Raw genomic sequence first — 6855 nt, 5'->3', positions numbered from 1 at the left:
CCGAAAGTCAATCATCCGAAAGAATTCCAGTCGGCAAATTTAAATTTTCGCCAGTGCTGTGGCGCTTCAATCTTTGGCTATGTCTTGGGCTACTCAAATATTTTACGTTTTTGATACTAAATTAACATCTGAAGTATAATTTTTTATTGTTTTTATATTTTTCAATATATTTATTTTGTTTGTACAAATTAAAAAAATAATTTTTTACGATACATTAGTCTTCGTTAGGCTTAACATCGACGAAAATTCAACGCGAAGCGACACGCAACAGATAAAAATTTCAACATCGGATACGTTAAACTATTTTTTCGTACATAAATCGGTTATCCGAAATATCAGTTATACGAACAACCCCAGTCCCCAATTGATTCGGAAAATCGACGCTCTACTGTATTCTTAATCTAACAAAAATGGACTTCGGTAAGCCTAAAAACCTAAATCCGCCCTTTTCATCTTTAGTCTTACCACAGACCATCCAGACCTTGAACTGCCAGTTCCCCACCCGTTCACCAGAGAGAACTCCCGTCACCGAATAACATGAGAGCATCTTTTCCTCACGATTCAAACATGCTTTCATGCCGCGCAATACCATTATAATCTATTGCCCTATATTTCTACCTTTGACTACGTGAGCCAGGGTGGGGCAAGCGCCCCACTTTGACTCATTTAGTCAAGATGTATTAAGTCTCTAACCAGATGTATTAAGTTTTTCTATAGTCACTTAACTACACAGGTGCATAGGGTGCAATCGGGCCTGAAACGAAGAAGGCTTCTAAATGGAACTGGCGAAAAAATTTTGGCTGGATATTTTTCTGAAAATTTCAAAATTTTAATAATATAATTTATATCAAATTTGTTATCATACTGTTAATAGCAAGAAGCAACCTGAATTATTCGGAAACAATAAGCATTAATATCCCCAAATCGGTCTTCTCAATGCCACTGCTGATGTACATCATCTCAACTGTAAATTCCTAATCTGACTTCTTTTCTTTTACTTTTAAAACTAGATCCTAAAGAAAAGTGTGAATTATTGTCGTTCCTTTTCAAACTATCTGTGCTATTCTTATACACTATACTAACGCATTAATTAATTGTATGAATAAAACGTTTAAAAAAGCAACCTACCAACCTAGTTAATTTGGGAATGTTAATGCTGATTGTTATCGAATAATGCAAATTGCTTCTTCATATTAACGGTATGATAACAAATGTGATATGCAAAATATCCAGCCACACCACAAATTTTTCAATCAGTTTCATTTCGAAGCCTTCTTCGTTTCAGGCGCCGTTGTACCTGTTGCTTGTTTAGTTAAGTGTCAGCAAAGCAATACTAGGGAGATTTACCTAAAAGAGAATGCCTTTTGGGAGGTCTTTCTAAAAGTAACTGACTCCTATTTATTCGCTACAGGAAAGACGGAGAGAAAACACAGGAAACTCCACGTGGCCAGTCTGTCTGGGGAGGCACGAACCCATAATCGAACTGCCAGTGTTTAAGAAAAGAAAGCGCTTGATCACAGGTGGTCCGGCAAATGTTACACGTGTTTAGTTACGGAACTGTAGAAACACTTAATACATGTGGATAAGTAATCTAATAAACCTGCTTGTTTGAAATGAAACGAGTTACGTTATTGGTGTGATTATCAATCTGAATTAATGTTACTTTATCCGACAACGCCTATATTTTAACGCGAATATTTTCGTTAAGTTCGATAAATTTTTAACTCAATTAATTCGTAACGTAAGAATATTTTATTTTAAGCAACATTTTAAAATTATTATAACAATTAAAAGCGGGATATTGCTTATACTTTCCTACTGAACTCGAATCAGTAAACTAAACAATTATTTAAATTAATAATTTGTCAAAATCGAGAAATGTTATTAATTCCCGCGTAAAACCGAACTAAAAATAAAGCCGTTAATTATTAATGAAAAATTCGAAATTAAATTNATTTACATCATTACTTTATTATTTGATATAATCTATTATTTACAATAGTACTATTTTATTAACACTTATACGTGAAGGAATTCGATTAATGCTAATTAAGATTCTTTTTATATCAAATAGCCTAAACTTTATTGTCTGTTTTTTACATTACAACTGTCGAGTACTGTACGAACAAGTATTATTTAGAGTACAATAGTAATCTACTCTTGTTATTATTAATAACGTTCATATTTACTAAAAATCTACAAAATTTTTCATATTTTTAAAGCCAAACAAAATGTTTGATTCTAGTTTTGTCTCTGTTGTAGCACCATTGCATATCTTCAACTTATATGCATTTTCAATAATATCCTCAGCTTGCTACAAAGAAGAAATTGGTGAAATATTTTCAAATTAAACACCCTCGATATATATTTTGTACGAAAATACATCTTCGTACTGGGCAAAAGTCACTAACTTATATGCGTTTAGACTAGCACTATTGTTTTTTAACATTAGCCATTTTCTGCGTACACAATTTTTAAAGGGCACCTTATCCAGAAATCCGGCACTTTTAGTTTTTCAAAATCTTTAAGCCGAAGGGACGAATACGACGAGGACAATTCTGGCTCGATATGTAATTTCTCCGAAGAGAGAAGAGGAGGGTTGACCGTCTTCTTCTCGTTTGTTATTAATTAAATTTCTGTTTGATCTTCCGAAACTTTGACCTATCGATCCGAAGTTTCGACAGCGTCTCATCGATAACCAAAATGACTTAACTTTAAAATATGAACTTTCTAGACCCAGTAGTTTTTTTCTACGAGCGTGTGCAGTGCCGGAAGAAAATTAAGCAAAAGAAAATATGTACAGATTTTTTGGCGATTTTTGCGCTTTTCAATTGCTTATAAAAAACTAGTAGCTCGGGACGCCTCCTAGTGGGCGTTCTTTACAAATTTCCATGAGGCACGGTTCCTTTGACTTTTTTGTTCCTATCAATATGCTCTACAGGGCTGTTAAAGTCCGAATGGTAAGATTTACCCTCCGAATGAAGAGGTGGCTACCCCCACAAACCGTAGACCCCTGAACTAACAATCAAGTCAAAGGAACCATACCCCTACTCGCGACCCTTCGAGAGATATAAACCCTTGAAATTATAAATTCCTATTACAAATAATGTATACTGAATTATTTATATTGTTATATTGACCAAATAATAATTTATNTGCCTTTGTAAATAAAACAGATTTGCGTAAGTTTAAACATTACTTTCATTTATATTTTAAAATATAATAATAATAATAAATTAACAATATCTTTCAATGTAATAGAATTATACTAATTGTTTGCCAACATTTCATCCTCGATCAAATCGCTTCGTCGCAAAAATTGATAATAAACAGGAAAACTTTTCTTCTTTACTAATTACGTTTTCATTGTTCGTTTATAAGTAAAGGAATTTTTACGATGTTTAAATCAAATGATAATTGAAAATCGGTGCTCTTAAGCAGCATTTTAAGTAGATAAGAAAGCATTTATTCGCTTACTGCTGCTCTCCACTTTCAATGAATGCAGTAAAAGTGACTGCTTATACTTTCAATAAAACAGAAACATTTTCGACATTGATTCTTAATTAGATCATTAATGATGAGAACTTTCAGACTTTTGTAACATTAATGTTGAAGCATGCATTTAAATCGTTTATTTTAATCGATATTGCTGCACTTAAAGAAAATTTCGACAAAGTAATTTACCTGAAGAGTAATCAGAGATACTGAAAGGCATTAAATACAGTCAGGTTAGACTGTAAATTCTCTTGTAATGTTTGAAATAAAATGATAATTTTAATGGTTTATATCGTTAGATGAGAACTAAGTTATAATTTTTCTATATACTTTTTTCTTTGTTTATCTTTTGTAATTAATTGTATTAAATATCCTTTTTTTTAAAAAAAAATTAATTAAAATTAATTGTTGTCAATTTCTTGTTACTAAAACTATAAAAATTTGGTTGTAAATTTCGCAGGCTCTTTAATCTAACTTCTGTAAATCTCTATGTTTTCCATATCCATAGTGATGGTGGTTGAGTGTACATTTTAACGATTCGTACTTTATATCGCAGCCTGTAGACCATATAGCACCTGTGACATTGATGCTAAAATTGTATAATTATGGTCTATTTGTACAATGAATTTGTGTTCCTTGAGTGTCACCATAAGACACAAGTAAGGTACATAACCCAACGTAATTCTTTTAAATCCCAAGGTGTTAAGTTTTCCATAGTATTTTGTATACTCCAGCTTGTTCTTTTTTAATTTGTTTTCATCATTTCATAACAAGTTGTAAATATTAATATTAGCTGTTTTGTAAACTATCTTTGAGTTTTTGTACGTTACCAACTATTTATACTGTCTTCCAAACGGTTAGCTGAATGTCAATTTATTAATTCTATCGATGTTTTTTTAAAGAATTATCTGTTTTCTTTATAACTCCATTCTATTTCTTTTTTAAATTGAGTAAGTTCTACATCCTAAAGTTATCCTTTAAGTTTATTTATATTTATTGTTAACATTATATTTTTCGTAAGTTATTTAGTTACTTTATTAACATTAAAATTTGTATTTAAAATTTAAATAAAATGTTTTATTTGTGAAACTGAATCTAAAAACAGTTTAAAAAACCTGATAATAGCCAATAAGAATATGCTCTAAACGTTAGTAATTAAAAATTTTCTCGAATATGTAGTCCAATATTTTTAATTTTTCTGCTGAGCACATCCGAACTGCATTTATGTTAAATGCTTCAAATTTTTCATTATTCATCTTTTACTTAATAACTGATTTCCTTGAGATCTTTATATTGTTGTTCTTGTGTCGAACCCTGAACTGTATAGATATACAGTTTAAGAATTAATGTTCGTAACTGACGTGCAGTTTGTCTTTTTTTCACAGAGCCTGCAAGTATAACAAAATGGAAGATAAATCGAACCGTCGCGCAACAGGTTGTGTAGAAAACCATGAGAGAAGTAATGAACGTAAATATTTCGAGTGCGAATTTTGCTCAAAGATTTTTTTTATATAAATCAAAACTAGAAATACACTTGAGAAAACATACAAACGAAAGGCCTTTTCAATGTAAAATATGCAACGAAGGATTCAAACATAAATATCAGTTGATTATTCATGAGAAATTGCACACAGGAAGCACACCGTTTCAGAGCGAACTTTGTTCTCGATCTCCAGTTTATTTTTCACATTCATTCCTGCCGGAACTATCAACGTATAAAAGACCTTTAGCACAAACTTTCCAGGAACCGTTGATGCAACCCGGACCGTCTTCAGTGCAAATTCTAGATGAATCAAGGATGCAAACAGAACCTTTTTCAACACAAACTCTCCAAGAACCGCGGATGCAAGCTGGATATTCTTCAACACAAATTGTAAAGGAACCACAGATGCAAAAACGATCATTCTCAACACACATGTTTTGGCAACCATTGATGCAAAGCAGATCTTCANTAGAATAGAAAATGCCAATTTTCTATTTTAGATTTTCTAGAATAGAAAATTGAATAGAAACTATTTTCACAATACAGGCATACCTCGACTTACGTCGTTCTCCTGTAACCAATAAGTAATAGCCTCGTCGTGTCGCATCTACGATAGCTTTTCAAAAAGTTCTGTAGTCACTGCGTGACGTTCTATTATTTCGTCCTTAATCCCGATACGGAAGTAACGACGCGTTATTTAAAACGTATTATTACTCATAAATTGTATAGAATACTTGATTTGTAGATGTATTCGCTCCTCCTTTTGAATTTCTTGAAATCTCTACTCTTTTAAATTCTTCAATTAAGAAGAGAAGTGTCCTTCAAAAGTACCCGGGGAATTTGAGAAATGCCTTTACGGTCTCAAATTTGCCGATGGGAAAATCCCTACCTATACCTCCTAGTGTGGAACGTAATGCCTCCGGTGAAGGACGAGCAACGTCGATAAGACGGCTAACGTAGGTGGAGACCAAGCGGGAGTCGGGATAAACTTCTAACTTCGTCCTTGCGATGAAGAAGAGCGATCTCTTGTCCTACAGGTAAGAAATTGCTCCTAAAGGCGGATGAACTATTTACTTATAGTCGACGGCGTGGGAACGTGGAAGGCCATGGAAAACCACCGCATTATTTTCTTCCTCGTTATAGTATTATGACGTACAATCCGGGAATGGCCCTCGGTTCCCGGCTGAACTTCGACGGTCGGAGGGTGCTAAGAATCTCCGGGCAAAACAAAAAATTCTCTACGTGGAATGTTAGAAGTATGTTTGAAAGTGAAAAGTTAGATGATACGGCGAAGGAAATGGAAAGATTAAAGATTGATATATTGGGTGTAAATGGAGTTAGATGGCCCGGTACGGGGTTTACAAAACACAGAATGGAAATTTTTATTATTCGGGAAAGAATTCGATAAATCGTAACCACGGAGTATGTGTTTTATGTAACGAAAGTACGAGAGCTTACCGGAACAAATAAAAGAAATAAATTTACTAATATTTTAAATGAAAAAGGTGATTTTGTTTTGGAATTGGGGGAACGACTGAAACTATGGAAAGAGTACAGTACGTCGAAAAATTATATTTTGACGAGAGAAATTTAAACCCTATAATAATTGATAAAGAAGAAGAACCGACAATATTGAAAACTAGCAGGTGGGCCCGGCGTTGCTCGGGCAAAAGTAACGATAACTAAGATAAAGATTATTACGTTACAGTCAACCTTACCCGTTTTCACAGAATGCAAGAATTGGGTCCCCTTGTTTCCAGACTAATTAGAGAATTTTTAGATGGGTCTAAAAATATGTTCGATTTCCCGCAAAAACGAAAAAAACTGCATCTGCGTATTGCACGTCGCTTTCTCTTAACAATTCCATTGTTACGTAA

The sequence above is a fragment of the Centruroides sculpturatus genome, unplaced genomic scaffold (assembly GCF_000671375.1).
Source record: "Centruroides sculpturatus isolate CEXI.00-Female unplaced genomic scaffold, Cexi_2.0 scaffold161, whole genome shotgun sequence".
Taxonomy (NCBI): Eukaryota; Metazoa; Arthropoda; class Arachnida; order Scorpiones; family Buthidae; genus Centruroides; species Centruroides sculpturatus.
This window is presented reverse-complemented; position numbering follows the sequence as displayed.